Here is a 14,549-nt window from a genome sequence, read left to right as displayed (position 1 = left end):
TCCCTAGCCCTATTTTGTATTTTATTTAGAGTAGAGTCTCGCAGAGTTACTTAGTGCCTCACCATTGCTAAGACTGGCTTTGAATTTTCAATCCTCCTGTCTCAGCCTCCTGAGCCACTGGGATTATGGCCACCATGCCTGGCAACAAAGACTTTTTAGATACAACATCAAAGGCACGATCAATGAAAATAATAATTGATAGCTGGCCTTCAATGAAACTTCTGCTATGTGAAAGACAACGTCAAGCTGATGAAAAGATAAACCACTGACGTGGATAAGATATTTTCAAAGACATATCTGACCAAAGACAAAATATTTGAAGGATCCTTGAAATTCAGTAATAGGAAAGTGAACAATCCAGATAAAAATGGACAAAAGACCTGAGCAGACACCTCACCAGAGAATATATACAGATGACAAATAAACACACGAAAAGATACAAACATCATATGTTAATACTGAATGGCTGTAAAATATACCCACTTAGGAAGACAATTTTACAGCTTCTTACAAACTAAACATATTCTTACCATGAGCCAGAATTCTTTGGTATTTACCCAAAGGAGTTGAAAACCTATGTCCAAATAAAACCTTGCACATAGATGTTTATAGCAGATTTATTCAAAATTGCCAAAATTTGGAAGCAACCAAGGTGTTCTTCAGTAGATGAATAAATAAACTTTGGTACATGGAATATTATTCAGTACTAAAAAATAACCTATGAAAGACATAGAGGAAACTTAAATGCCTATTACTAAGTAAATTTCAAACGGCTTCTTCTGAAAAAGAATAGAGATCATTTGTGTTAGACTTGCTGCATGTAATCACCAGTATAATCCACTTTTTATTAAAATGCATAGAAATGGGTCTTGAAGAGTATGAAACAATTCTTGGAATTATTGAAATAATTCCTTGAAGGATCTGAAAGGATTATGATTGACCAGTCTTTCTTTTCTTCTTCTGTATTTTCTGATTTCTCCATAGTGAATATGTATTGATATTTCTTAAGAATAATTATTTTTTTTTGCTTATTTTATTTATGTTAGATTTTTCCATAGTTAGCTTGAATTGCACATAAGGGTGTAGAATAAAAAATGGATATTCCTCTACAATGGTCCCCAGTCTCTTTACTTCTTGTAAAGGCAGCCAATGGAAATGGTTTCCTGAGTATCTTCTCAGAGACTGTCTCTATTTATAAGCTTTTATGTATAGGAGTTCTGCTTTCTTCCTCCTTCAAACGGCAGCATCCCATATACAGTTCTTCACTTTGTCTTTTTATTTAGTTGCACATCTTAAAATCTGTTCAAAATCCATACATATAAAATAGCCTCATTGGTTTTAATGGCTGAAAAATATGTTTTTGTGTGAATGCACCATGATTTATTCAACACCTTCCCAATAATGAGTATTTAGGATGCTTTCTAGTCTTTTGCTACGGTAGACATTGATGTTACAATAAATATCCATCTACACACTACTTTCTGCACATATACCAGAATATCAGGGTATAAATTTCTTGAAACCAAAGCTGAAGGTCAGAAGGAAAAATGCATTAATTTTTTTTTTTGGTATTTTTCAAATCACCCTCAAAAATTTTGTGTCAGTTGATACTTCCAGCAAAATGGTTGAGCACTTCTGTCCATAATGTGTAAGTAACTATGAATAGTAGACAAGTATCTAAGTATCTCTTTCTCCTCATTCAACAGGGTGCTGTCAAATATTATTTTAAGTATTTTGTGAAAAACAATAGAGAACATTTGTGTTAGACTTGGTCAAGCATTTATGTTGGAGTTACCAGAAGGCATTGAGATTAGAGTGAAAATAGGTTTGGAAACGATTGTTTTTGAAGAAAATTGAGAAATCCCCTTATGCATTGCTGAAGGGCTTTGCAGAAGATGTAATTTATCTTCTTGTTTATCTCTTTCCCTTCCTCCTCCTCCTCCTCCTCCTCCTCCATCCTTCTTCTTCTCCGTGTTGGGGATTGGACCCAGGGCCTTGGGCTTGCTAGGCAAGTACTCTGCCACTGAACTACAACTCCAGCCCTGCAGAGATGCAACTTAAATGAGTTGCAATAGCTTGTTGTGAATTTCAGAGAAAGTTATACACTAAGATTTGACAATTGTGTGTCTTCTAGTGAGGATTCATGTATTTTCCCAAATGTTGTGGTTTGGATATGAGATGTCTCCCCAAAGTGCCTGTATTAATGCAGGAATATTCAGGGCTGACATGACTAGATTGTAAGAATTGTGACGTAATCAGTCCATCCTAATTTGAGTGGACTAAGTGGGTGGCAACCATAGGCAGGTGGGAAGTGGCTGGAGAAGCAGGTCAGTGGGGGCATGCCATTGAGGTTTATATTTTATCCCTGAATCTCCTCTCTCTTTCTCTTCCTGGAACCATGAACTGAGCAGCTTTCTTTCCTTGTCATGCCCCTGTGCCCTGGTGCTCTGCTTTGCCTCAGGCCCACAGCAATGGAGTTGGTTGATCGTGGACCCAACCTCTCAGGCCCTGAGCTCAAAATAATTTTTTCCTCCTCTAAGTCATTATGATCAGGTGTTTTGGTCACAGCCATGAAAACCTAACTAACTCACCAACTCTCCCTAGAATCTTCCCTTGATGAAAATAAGTCAGTGAGACCCAAACTTTCACTGCTAAAAAGAAATGAAAAGAATTGAAAATCAAATGTTTTCGCATTTGATCTTTGCAATGGATTTGGGGTCCTTGCAAGGAGCTGGACTGCATGATAGGAAGAAATGCTCCAAAGCCACCAAGCTTGGAAGTTGGGCTCCCAAATAGCATCAGGGTTGATAATTACTTTATAACAGCATTATATCCAGTGCATTGATTTAGAAAAAAAACAAGTCAATGTAATCTGCTTTCTCAGAGGGAGAGGGAATTGTATAAGCAGGTGCAACTTGAACTGAATTATTTCATTACTTGTTTATCATGTTTGGCTGCTGCCAGAAGAACAAAGATACCTCAGATGATTTTTTTCCTCTCTCTCCCTCTGTCTTTCTTTTGAAACAGGTAACTTCATTTTGTGAGATGCAACAAGACCCACACAACTTATTTAGACACAGGCCAGCACTGTGATATCTAATTATTATTTTCTTGGATGTTTATGGGGTTTTGTGAACCCTTAGAGATGGTTCTATCGTGTGTTTGATAAACAAAGAAGACTAAGGAGGGAAGATGGGAACCTGCAGCCATTCTCTTCTGAAGGAACATGGAATGGGATTTGTGTTCTGGAGATGACAGGAGAAATTGCTGCCAACCTCCCACACTTTCAGGGGGTTTTCTCTCTGCAGGTGTAACTGGTTCCTTACAACAATTCCTGAACCCAGAACATGAGAGATGATAGATCCTGCCTCTTGGGTGAGCACCACAAATCTGACAAGAAGCCTTTCCCAAACACCTCCAGGGGTCCCCCCTGGGGGAACCAGCCTATTCTTCACATCTGGAATGTGTGGCTCCCTCCTCATGTTCCAGGGAGTTGGACTTGGGATGTAGATCTCAGTCAATCATTACATTCTGTTCCTTGGCCACTGGGATTGGCTCAGAAATGAGAACATGACCCAGTGACAACCTGTGAGATGCCAGGTGTTTGCTGGGAATTCTGGTAAAGAGACTCTTGGTCTTTTCTAGTGTATTCGAACAGAAAACATTGGATACTTTGGAATTGCTGCAGCCACTGAGGAGAGTCAGCTTGAGAGAAAGAGGGTGGGGGGGAGGGGGAGAGAGAGAGAGGAATCCGTAACATAGTCAGGACTCTGGTCTAGCTGTGTCTAAAGGCAGATCTACTTCTAGTCTCAGTTATATAAGCCAACAAAGTCCATCTTGGTTTAGATTTTTCTCTCATTTATATCTAAAAGGGGCTGGGTGTGGTGGCATGGCCTGTAATACCAGGTCAGTCTCACAACTTAGGGAGACCCTGTCTCCGAAATAAAATAAAAAGGGTTCGGGATGTAGCTCAGTGGTGGAATGCTTGCCTAGCATATGTGAGGCCCTCGATTCAAGTCCCAGTACAGGAAAAAGAAAAAAAGCTGTATCTAAAAGGATGCTGAACCTGATTTTACCTTCTGAAAATTAGAAGAGTGTCAGTCCTCTCCTTAGCTGATTCTTAGAAACCTCCTCTTTAGTTCCCTGTAGCCTCCTTGTTCCTGCCTGACTACATTGACACTATTAAAATTTCCATGCTCTGTTAGGAACAAATGTTCACTCAAGACCTTACAGCTTATCACACTTGGAACGTGTGTGGGGGTTTGGGGAAGAAATTTGATGTTAGAGGATTAAAGGGTAAGGAATAGAGTTGCCAGGCTGCAGGTTCCATGGTGGCAATGATTGGGCCTGCCTTGCTTCTCCTTATGCTGTGTCCCTAGCAGTAAGTGCAAAACTTGGCTGAGTTCAAGGATCAAAGTTTGCCTGGAGTAAAGGGTCTAAGGATCATTTAATTCAAGTTTCTCATTGTCCAGTTTTGGGGCCAGGTGCAGTGGGAATAGGGTAGTGGCTTCAATGTCTCTCACCTCTGACCTGAGTCCAGTGCCTCATTCTTGGTTTTGTTATCCTGACTTCCTCCTTTGTGTCGAATGCCACATCAGTAACCCATTTCATTTACTCATCCATCATCAAGTACGCGATACAGAGAACAGACACATTTACAGTGGATTGGGCTATAGGGGCCAAAAGGAATTTGTTCAATGAAGTAACCCATGCTGAGACCAGATGTTCCTTTTGGCCTTAGTTGGAAGAGTCGGCAGCTCTGATTTGCAATTCTGCTCTTGCACAAATCATTGACACCCTTGCTAAGAAACCTGAAATGCAGTCGTGGTGAATAAACCCCCCTGCCCTGTACACCTTCCTTCTTGGAACAAAGATACTATGTTGGTATAAATGTTTTGGAAACCGTAAAGTGCCATGTGGTTGTTATTGTTGATGATATTATTCTTTTCTTATGCTAATGACATGGATAACAACAACTAAAGTCACTCTTACCCTGATGAGCAGAGAAAGAACCTGGAGAATTGTCTGTCAACAAGGGTTCCTAACACAGGATCTTCGGAGCCACGGTTGAAAGTGGCTGCCATCCCTTCCTCCAGGCTATCTCAGTGCTTGAGGGAAGAGTCTGCCCTTAGGTTGCCTCATCTGGGCATATTTAGCCTAAGGTGGGTTTTATTTATTTATTTATTTATTTTTAGATGCTGTACTTTTTATTTTTTTAAAAAATTATTTTTTAAAATTTTTTATTTGTTCAAGGTAGGTCTTAATGTTCTCAGGCTTCTTGCTTCTGACAAAAGAAGGGTAGTTTTAGAAGGCACAGTGTCAGGCAAGTTGCCTGGCATCCATGATGACAAGAAAGAGGGTAGCAGCTTTCTTTTTGAAGTAATAGTGTCAGGGCTCTAAAGACTTCGACTTTGGGACTTGGTCTAAGGTAACTGGTTGGATCATGTGATGCATCAAGGACCCTCACTATGACTTTTGTGTGCTGGCCTTGGGATGGCCTGGATCTTCTCTCAAGAGATATAAGTGCATTCTCGTTCTCTCTCTCTCTCTCTCTCTCTCTCTCTCTCTCTCTCTCTCTCTCTCTCTCTCTCTCGTACCCCTATTTATGAGACAATGAGGGCATGGAGATTAAATTGATTGCCCAAAATGGTACTTGGCTAAAAACAAGTGGAGGCAGAATTTGAACTTATGGATTCTAATTCCAGAGCCCAGGCCCCTAACTACTTGCTGCCTTTCCTTCATATGCACTTAAATTTCTCTGCATCCCTCACTACTTATGCCTGGTCTAGAGAAGATGTGCAACAAGTTTGTTAAAGTGATAGGTAACATCACACATAAAACAATAAGGGAAATATTGGTAATTCCAATGCCTCTGGTGTACATTCACAAAACATAGATGTACCATGAAATTCATTTCTAAGACTCTGCTGCAGTTAGGCAAAGCATATGGAATTGCAATGTGAGCCAAAGAGACCTGGATCCCCTGGGCCTCTGCATGTGGGAACTCCCACAAGTCTTCCATATATTCTTTGTCTTTTTTCTTCTGCAGCAGGCTTGGGGGAACTGAGTGGGGCAGGACCACAAATGCCACAAAATGGAAGGAGTTTGGATACCTGCATCATTGTGTGGAGAAAAGTTGTTCAGAAAAGTGACCTGACACAAAACTGGACATTTATCAAAGCAAGAGTACTATTTGTGTGTGCATGTGTGTAGTGTGTATGCATGAACACATGTGTGTTATGCTATTGAAATCTTGAATTTTGTTAGTTCCATACTCCAGCTAATGCACTTCTTTACAAAAGTTTTAATTTAGTCTGGCATTGTTTGTTTAAGAATCTTTAGCTGGGCTCAGTGGCACACCCCTGTAATCCCAGTGGCTCAGGAGGCTGAGGAAGGAGGATTGCAAGTTCAAAGCCTGTCTCAGCAACTTAGTGAGGCCCTAAGTAACTTAGCAAGATCCCTGTCTCAAAATAAAAAATAAAAAAGGGCTGAGGATGTGCCTTAGTTGTTAAGCGTCTCTGGGTACAATCCCTGGTACAAAAAAGAATTTAAAAAAAATAATCCTTAGCTATGATATTTAGTATAACTTTCTCTCTCTCTCTCTCTCTCTCTCTCTCTCTCTCTCTCTCTCTCTCTCTCTCTCTCTCGTGTGTGTGTGTGTGTCTGTGTGTCTGTGTGTATGTGTTTGAAAAATGTCACTTTGGGTCAGTCAGTCCCAAGCAAAATTTCTCATTTATCTCCATTCTGTTTCCAAGTTCAAAATCCTTAAGTACCTACCTTCTTTTTTTCTGCCTGTAGCTATTAACTCTCCACCAGACATCCAGAATTAAACATTAACCAGCTTATACAATCTCCTTTTCAAACAAACACTTTTCAGCTAACTCCAAAGCTGTCTCCTTGATTTTCTTTCAATGGAGCTCTTAGCATACAGCTGTATAAAGCCCAAATCTCTGGGCAGCATGGCAGAGAAGTGCACTGGTATTTAAAAGGAAACCTTTCCAGTAATGCCTTTAGATGAACCCCTGAAGTGCAAAGAGTGGCTGATGGTACACCTGGTACAAACAATGGACTGTGTCTGGCTGAGGTGAGGATGTGCCAAGCGTTCACGCCTGGGAAATCTTCAAAGCCTCAGAAAAGACAGGAGGAGGATGCATGACTGGCACAGCAGACGGAGGCAGGGCTTTTCTGATTGCCTGGAGACAGCCACTAATGGAGGAGATGAAGGAAATTGTGGCCATTTTAGAGTCATTACAACTGATGTGGGAAATGGGAAAAGCTATTATGATGTTTGAACTGGTGAATCTCTCATCAGCTTGTTCAGTTAGAATTTAGACTCCCTTGCTGGCCCCAAACCACAAGAGTGGCTTGGTCTGGGAGAGGTTGGCTTTGTTACTCTAAACAAAGGATGGAAAAACCAAGGGAGCACAGTAGCTTGTTCTTACTTTTCTAATAAATGACAGGGCTTGGACCTGGACTCCTGTCTTTCTGACATGTTGTGCTTTTTGGCTGTGTTGCACGATCTTGTTAGTGCATGTGTGTCTGCCATGATTATTCTAAGAAATCCCTTCATAGTCAGTGTAGCCTGGAATTTGCCCACCAGTCTTCCTTCTTTTCCTATTTGTGGTGACTCCACTTTCTTTTCATTCTTTTCAAAGAGTAAGGGGTAGTCTGTCATTCGGTTTAAGGGCTGCCCATTAAAATCTCCAGGGGCGGGGAGCTTCAGGTATCAATGCCTGGGCCCCTAACTTCAGGGATCCTGACTCAATTACTCTGGTGCTGGGGCCTGGGCATTGGTAGTTTTTAAAAGGCCCCAAGTGATTCTGATGTGTAGCCAGGATTAAGAATGACTATCTTAAAAGTAAACTTGGACAGAGAAGAGGAGAAAGTGGAAGCAATTCCTTTAAGTTTAAGAGAATAAATTTTCTCCCAAGGGATTAGAGAGACTATACTGTGGTTAGCTGGCCATAAATTGGATTTAAACTTTTTAAGCGAAAGAAGGAGGTTTCTAGTGTCACAGAACTGGTGGTCTCGAATGGGCTGAATCCTAGAGCTCTTTGGGGGTCATGAGGCTCTCTGCCTCTTTGTCCCCAGCTTCTGCTTTCTCCTCCTTCCTAATTTCACACTGCAGATTGGCTTCCCTGTGTGTCATGGATGATGGCTGCACCAGGCTCATCCATTCCAGTTTGGCAACCCTGTGGGGGAAAGCAACTACTCTTTCCAAATGTTTGTATTATCAATCTGGGAAAGTTCTCAAACATGAGTGCACTCCAGGACCTGTCACTCTGTCTTGTGGCCAGGAGAACTCTGGAGATACAGCCCCTACAGATCTTAGGGATGGAGGCAATAGAGCAGATGCAGCCCTAAAATCCTTGAGTGTGGCAGCTTGCTCCGGCAGCAAGAGAAGAAAGAATGTTCTGGAAAGAGAGAAGAGCTTGTGGAAGTCCTGGGGTTATTAATGAGTGCGGTGTGTTTAGGGCATGGTGAGCTCTCTGGGTGGCTGGTGTTCACTGGGGCCATGGTGAAGATGAGATGGCGAGATGGCAGCAGGGACTTGTTGATGAAGGTCCTTAAAGGTCATACTGAGGATCCTAGATGGCGTTTAGTAGGTTATGGACACTACTAGGGTTTAGCCAGGAGGGTGATTGGTTAGGTTTGGTTTTAAAAGATTACCTTTGGTTGTATTTGTTAGGTTGGTGGCGGTAACTTAGAACAAAGCAGCCCACATGGAAAAGAAACATCCATCAGACGCTGGTGGAAATGCCTGTCAATCAGTGGGATCTCCTGACTAACGCCTGTCAATCAGCAGAACCCCTGGCCAATCCTGGTGTTCAGCCAGCTTCCCCAACCAACTCCAGCAGGACAAGGGTCTCCAAAAACACATTTTTCTTGTCCCAAGCCCTTCCCTTCCTGCTGTAAACCCCATAAAAGTCCAGTCCACTCATGTTCCCACGCGGATTCTCCTCAGACCCTTCTCCTGTCCACTCTGTGGGACTGATCGAGTTCCCCCGGGGAGTGATATCTCAAATAAAGCCTCCTTCAGGGGTCTTTTAAAATCTGCCACCTTTGGTCGCTGCCCACCTTGCCTGATCTTACAGTATTGTATGGATAGGAAAGATAGGGTTTAGCTCAGACTGCCTCGGGCTGTATTTAGCATTATTGCAATGACCTACCATGAAGACCCAAGGATGTCATTTCTCATGTTGATGAAGCACTTTGTAGTTTTCAAAACACATCTGGGTTCATTATGGAACTTGAGATAAGTGGGGAAGATAGTATTATCCTCAGTTTATACATTCTGGCCCTGAGGTCTTTGTCACAATTTGTATTGTGAATATATGATTCTACTCTGAGGCTTGTTATTTCACTCCCCTAATGGTCTCTTTTGATAAACTGAAGTTCTTACTTTTAATACAGACCAATTTATCAAATTTGTCTTTTATGTTTAGAGTTATTTGTGCCCTGTTTAAATAGTTCTATTTACCACAAGGTCATAAAGAGGTGGCTGTATTTTGAGAAGAACAGTCTTATTATTGAGCGAGTGACATTGAGCTGAGTGGTAAAGGATGCAGAAGAGAGAGCGGGCAACCGCTCTCAGGCAGCTACACTGACCCCTTTGTTTGCTCTGAGTTTTCCTTCTGTGGATCCGTCTTTGGAACTACAAATCTCTTTCTCCCTCAGGTTAGACTGGCGCACAAAGAGCAGAGAGCTGAGGAAAGCGATTGGAGCAACATCATTTGTTTCAGAGTCCTCAGTATTAATGGATTATGCATCTGGCAGGAAACAACAGCATCAAACGTGTGAAGAATTGCCTTAAGGTTGACAGAGGGGAAGGCAGCAGCTGAGGTAATGCTTTCAGGGCAACTTAGTGGCCTCCCAGGCCATTTAGAAAGAAGGACACACCTTCAAAGCACTGGAAACAAACAAAGGACAACCCCCCTCACCCCAGTTTCCTAGCAAGTTTGATTTGATTTAAGAAGCTTTTGTGCAAAGTGAAAATCAGTAAAAACAGAACTGGCAGCATCTCTTCATCAGAGAGACTGTGAGTGTTCCATCAGGAGCTCCACTTCCCGGGCACCGGGGCCTCCATCAGGAGACAAAACCTCAGGCCATGTCAGAGCTGCACTTTAAATTTTTCTGACCTTAAATTAATTTGGGTTTATTCATTGATGGTCAACAAGGACACTGAGCCCATGTGACATGATCATGTTGTCTTCAGGCACGCCAGTGACTACATCCTCAAGATCATCCCTGTTTTGGAATTGGTCCTTGGTCAAGGGATAACCAAACAATGTTTTGACCCTATAAAATTCTGAGCATCACCCACGTTGGTTGATATGGATTTGGGGGCAATGTTTTGGAGCCAAGACTTTTGGAATCAGGGTTGAATCCTGGCTCTGCCTTTTACATGCTCTGAGACCTTTAGCAAGCGACTTCTACACAGTGCCTCAGTTTCATCTGCAGAGGGAGATTGAGAAAACGGTTGTGTTAGTCTAACTCTTTCTATTACTGTGACAAAGTACTTGAGATAATTAACTTGAAAAATGGTAAGATTTATCTTATTTGGGCTCTCAATTTTGGATGTTTCAGTCCATGGTTGGTTGGGTCCATTGATTTGGGGTCTATGGCAAAGTGTGTGTGGAAGAGGAAGACCATCTGCTTCATGGCCAGGAAGGAAAGAGAGGAGGGGAGGCTGGGGTCCTCTCTACTTCAAGAGCATACCTTCATGACAAAAAGACCTTCAACAAGGACCCACCACCTAAAGCTTCTCCAACTCTCAGTAGTGTCATTCTGGGCAATAATAGTCCTTTAACACATGGGCCTTGGGGAACATTCTAAATCCAAACTATAGCACTGGTGGACTGAATGAATTAGCTAAGTTAATACAGGGAAGGCACTAGGAACAGCATTGACATGCAGTCAGTAATCAGTAAATATTATTTACTATTACTTTTAGAGTCATCACTAAATGTCTTAGAGCAAAAATGGATTTCTAGGTTCACAAAGTTAGTTGAATTTTCATAACAACCAGAGGGAAATTATTAAAATATTTCAGATACCCCAAGGCATGTTTACCTGAAAAATCTAGACAAAGAAGGTCAAAAGTATAAGGCCATAAACTGCCTTTAAAATGATCTGGCTAGTCACTTTGAATCTCCACTCTTTGCTGGTCAAGATGTGCACTGGATCCTTGAAAGAGAAAGCTTTAGGCAAATCCAACTCCCCCAATCAGCTGCTCAGAAAACCATATCCTTGAGAAAAATTCCCATTCAGGTTAAATTGCAAAGTACAAATTTATAATTTATACTTCTCTAGAAAATATAGTGAGCTCTAAATTCCACCCCACTACCACTTGCACTTTTTTTTTTTTTTTTTTTTTTGGTATGAGGGATTAAACCCAAGGATGCTTAACCACTAAGCCACATCCCAGCCCTTTTTATTTTTTAGAGACAGAGTCTCACTAAGTTGCTTAGGGACTTGCTACATTGCTGAGGCTGGCTTTGAACTTGTGATTCTCCTGCCTCAGTCTCCTGAGATGCTGGGATTATAGGAGTGCACCACCCTCACCCCACCCACATCCCTACTTGCACTTTTCATGTGAAAATTTTATAATAAACTCAAAAGTGATAGAGTTGAAATAACATGTATTAGAAAGTTATATATAATTTATTTATAAATGCTTAAATATTTATTTCTGTAGTATCACATTCTGGTACCTGAGGACCTCTATGTTCACTTAAGGGCATAAATGACCAAGAACAAATAAATGAGTGACAGATTTCTAGAAACATGGCTGAATCAACAGCACATAGAATGTTCAATGATGCAAAGGCTGAGAATTTATTACATGCATGCTTATAATCTGGAATTTATTCCTTAGTGTTTTAAAACCTTCATAATTCCTTGTAATCCTTTGGGATTTGTTATAGCCAACCTCTACAGCCACAGAGTTGAAAGGAGAAGGCCGAGGGCACCAACTTCAGACTCAGATATGAATTCAAATCTGTCACTTATTTACTGTGTGACTTTGATATTACGTGGTGTAAGCCTCTATTTTCTCATTTAAATAAAAAGAGGGCTGGGGATGTGGCTCAAGCGGTAGTGCGCTCGCCTGGCATGTGTGAGGCCCGGGTTCAATCCTCAGCCACATACAAACAAAGATGTTGTGTCCGCCAAAAACTAAAAAATAAATATTAAAAATTTTTTTTCTCTCTCTCTCTCTTAAATAAAAAGAATAATAATGGTTTATGTGGCAGGCAGGGTCTGTGGCTATGTAAAGTACCTGGTCCAGTCCCTGGCATGCTGTAACTGTTTAATAAATAGTAGTTCATTTCTTTATGTGGTAGGCAGAATAATGACTCTCTAAAGATGTCCAGATTAGACTCTCTAGAATATATTATGTCACCTCGCAAGGGAGATTATAGATATGATTACGTCAAGAATCTTGAGATGGGGAATGTATCATGGAGTAGCCAGGTAGGGCCTGAGTGATCATAAGAGTTCATACAAAAGGGAGTCAGGAAGGCCAAAGTCTGAAGGAAGGTACTTTGACCTGGAGGCAAAGTTGAGGGTACTATGCTACTGCTTTTACTGATGAAGGTGGAATCTATGAACTAAGAAGTTGAAAATGGATTATCCTATAGAGCCTCCAGAAGAACTTCTGATCTCTAGAACTATAAAAGAATAAATCTGTGTAGTTTAAACCATTTTGTTTGTGGTAATTTGTTATGGTAGCAAGAGGAAAACTAAAACATGCTATTTCCTCCTTGGTAACAAGATAAGATTCTTTTCCCTGTCCTGCTGTGTCACACCACAGACAAACCACGCCAAAGTGCTTGATGCCTATAAATTGCTGTTTGCACGTGAAGAATTGTTATTATTAATGGAGGGATGATTTATTAAGTGTTTGCTAGCCACAAGAAAGAGCTAGGGACACAGGACCAGGGATGGAGAGGAACAGGAGTCAGAGGCAGGCCCAGAGAGGCCATAGTGCCTGGTGCCCAGCCCAAATTGATAAAGAAGTTCTGCCGGGTAATTTAAGACTTGAAGGTGGGGATTGTGGCTCAGTGGCAGAGCTCTTGCCTCAAACGTGAGGCACTGGGTTCGATCCTCATAAAGATAAACAAAATAAAGAAAATGTGTTCATGTAACTAAAAAACAAAATTTATAACTTTTTAAAAAGTCATAACTTTTTTATAACTAAAAAAAAGACTTAAGTATTGTTAGACTGGAACCATTGTCCCAGCTCTGCCTATCACTTCCTTTTAAAAGATTTGGGCCCTTATCCCACACAAGCTGCTGTGAGGGATGTCCTTGTAGATCATTGCTGGGATTTTTTTGACTGACCAGTTTTCATTCCTCTGGCTGGTTTCCTCCTTGGTGGGCCCATCAGTTGATGTCTCATGACTTGAGAACTTTGAACTTGAGTGGAGTAACTCAAATCTAGAAGAAGCAGTTGGAGGTTACCCACTTGTGTAGCTGTGGCACCCCAACAAGGTTGTGACCCTTTTCTGAGCCTGGGCCCTTGAGATTCTTGTTTCCTACATTCTTCAAATAAATATCCATCCTCTTTCTGCTACGGTGACTAAACTTGGGTTCTAGCCTCCATCTTAGGGGCCCCATGAATGTCTTAGGACATTGAAACAAATACTGCCACACGAAGACTGAGCAACATTTGGGGTCATAAGAAGTCATCACTCTTGCCAGAAGTCCACAGATGACTGACATGACTGAAGTCCTCCAGTCACCCCCAGGCAGGATGACTGTGTGGCTTTTTGGCCCCAGGAGGCAGCTGGTATACCATGAATCACTATTGATTTTGCTTTAGACTCACTTTTCTTCTCTTGTCTCAGTTTCCTTCCCCATCAGAGGAAGAGGTGGGCTACAGTAGTGGTTTGTAAACTGTGTTGATCTAAACCAAAAATTCCTCAGGGATCCTAGGACTAAAAGTAGGCAGGAAGTGGGCAAACAGGAGGGGCACCTTATCTTTCCACATTTATCCATTTTATAAATATGCTCTCTTTTCTGAAAGATCTTCCAGACATCCACAATTCAAGTTCTAACTTGCTTGAATGTTCACAAAAAGTGTCTTTTAAAAACTTGGTTTTATTTTTGTGTGCATGTGTGTGTGTGTGTGTGTGTGTGTGTGTGTGTGTGTGTTTACCAGAAATATTTTTGGAACATTGGCTTTGAAAGAACTTTAAAATATCTTTGCATAAACAGAAACGTTTTCTTTCTCCAAATAACTTATTTCAAACTGTTTTTGGAATCATTTGGAAGAGAAGTTTGATAATCAGCATGATTGTGACTTTTTGACATTTGGTTCACAGACTGCCCGCTGCTCAGGACAAATTCCTGATTTCTCTTAGAAGGACCACTGTTTCTCTACTGGGCACCAAATATAATCAGCACCCACAGGTCCCAGTCCTTACAGAGTCTTGTGTAATAGTCTTATTTTACAGATGATGAGTTGAATACTCACAGAGCAGTGGCCCTTACCTGGATCACACAGCAGGTATCAGGGGATCTGGGGATGACATCCAGGCCTTTGA

At 41.4% G+C, this 14,549-nt stretch overlaps 1 long non-coding RNA gene across 1 annotated transcript; it reads left to right on the top strand.

The window, feature by feature from the left end:
• Positions 1–6,901: 6,901 nt before the first annotated feature.
• Positions 6,902–12,704, top strand: LOC144370841 (uncharacterized). The gene is made up of 2 exons (XR_013430846.1): positions 6,902–7,084; positions 9,679–12,704. It is a non-coding gene; the product is annotated as an uncharacterized LOC144370841 (long non-coding RNA).
• The last annotated feature ends 1,845 nt before the right edge of the window (positions 12,705–14,549 follow it).

Source organism: Ictidomys tridecemlineatus, chromosome 15 (assembly GCF_052094955.1).
Source record: "Ictidomys tridecemlineatus isolate mIctTri1 chromosome 15, mIctTri1.hap1, whole genome shotgun sequence".
Lineage (NCBI taxonomy): Eukaryota > Metazoa > Chordata > Mammalia > Rodentia > Sciuridae > Ictidomys > Ictidomys tridecemlineatus.
The sequence above is the reverse complement of the archived record's forward strand: the minus strand, read 5'-3'. Positions and strand labels throughout refer to the sequence as shown.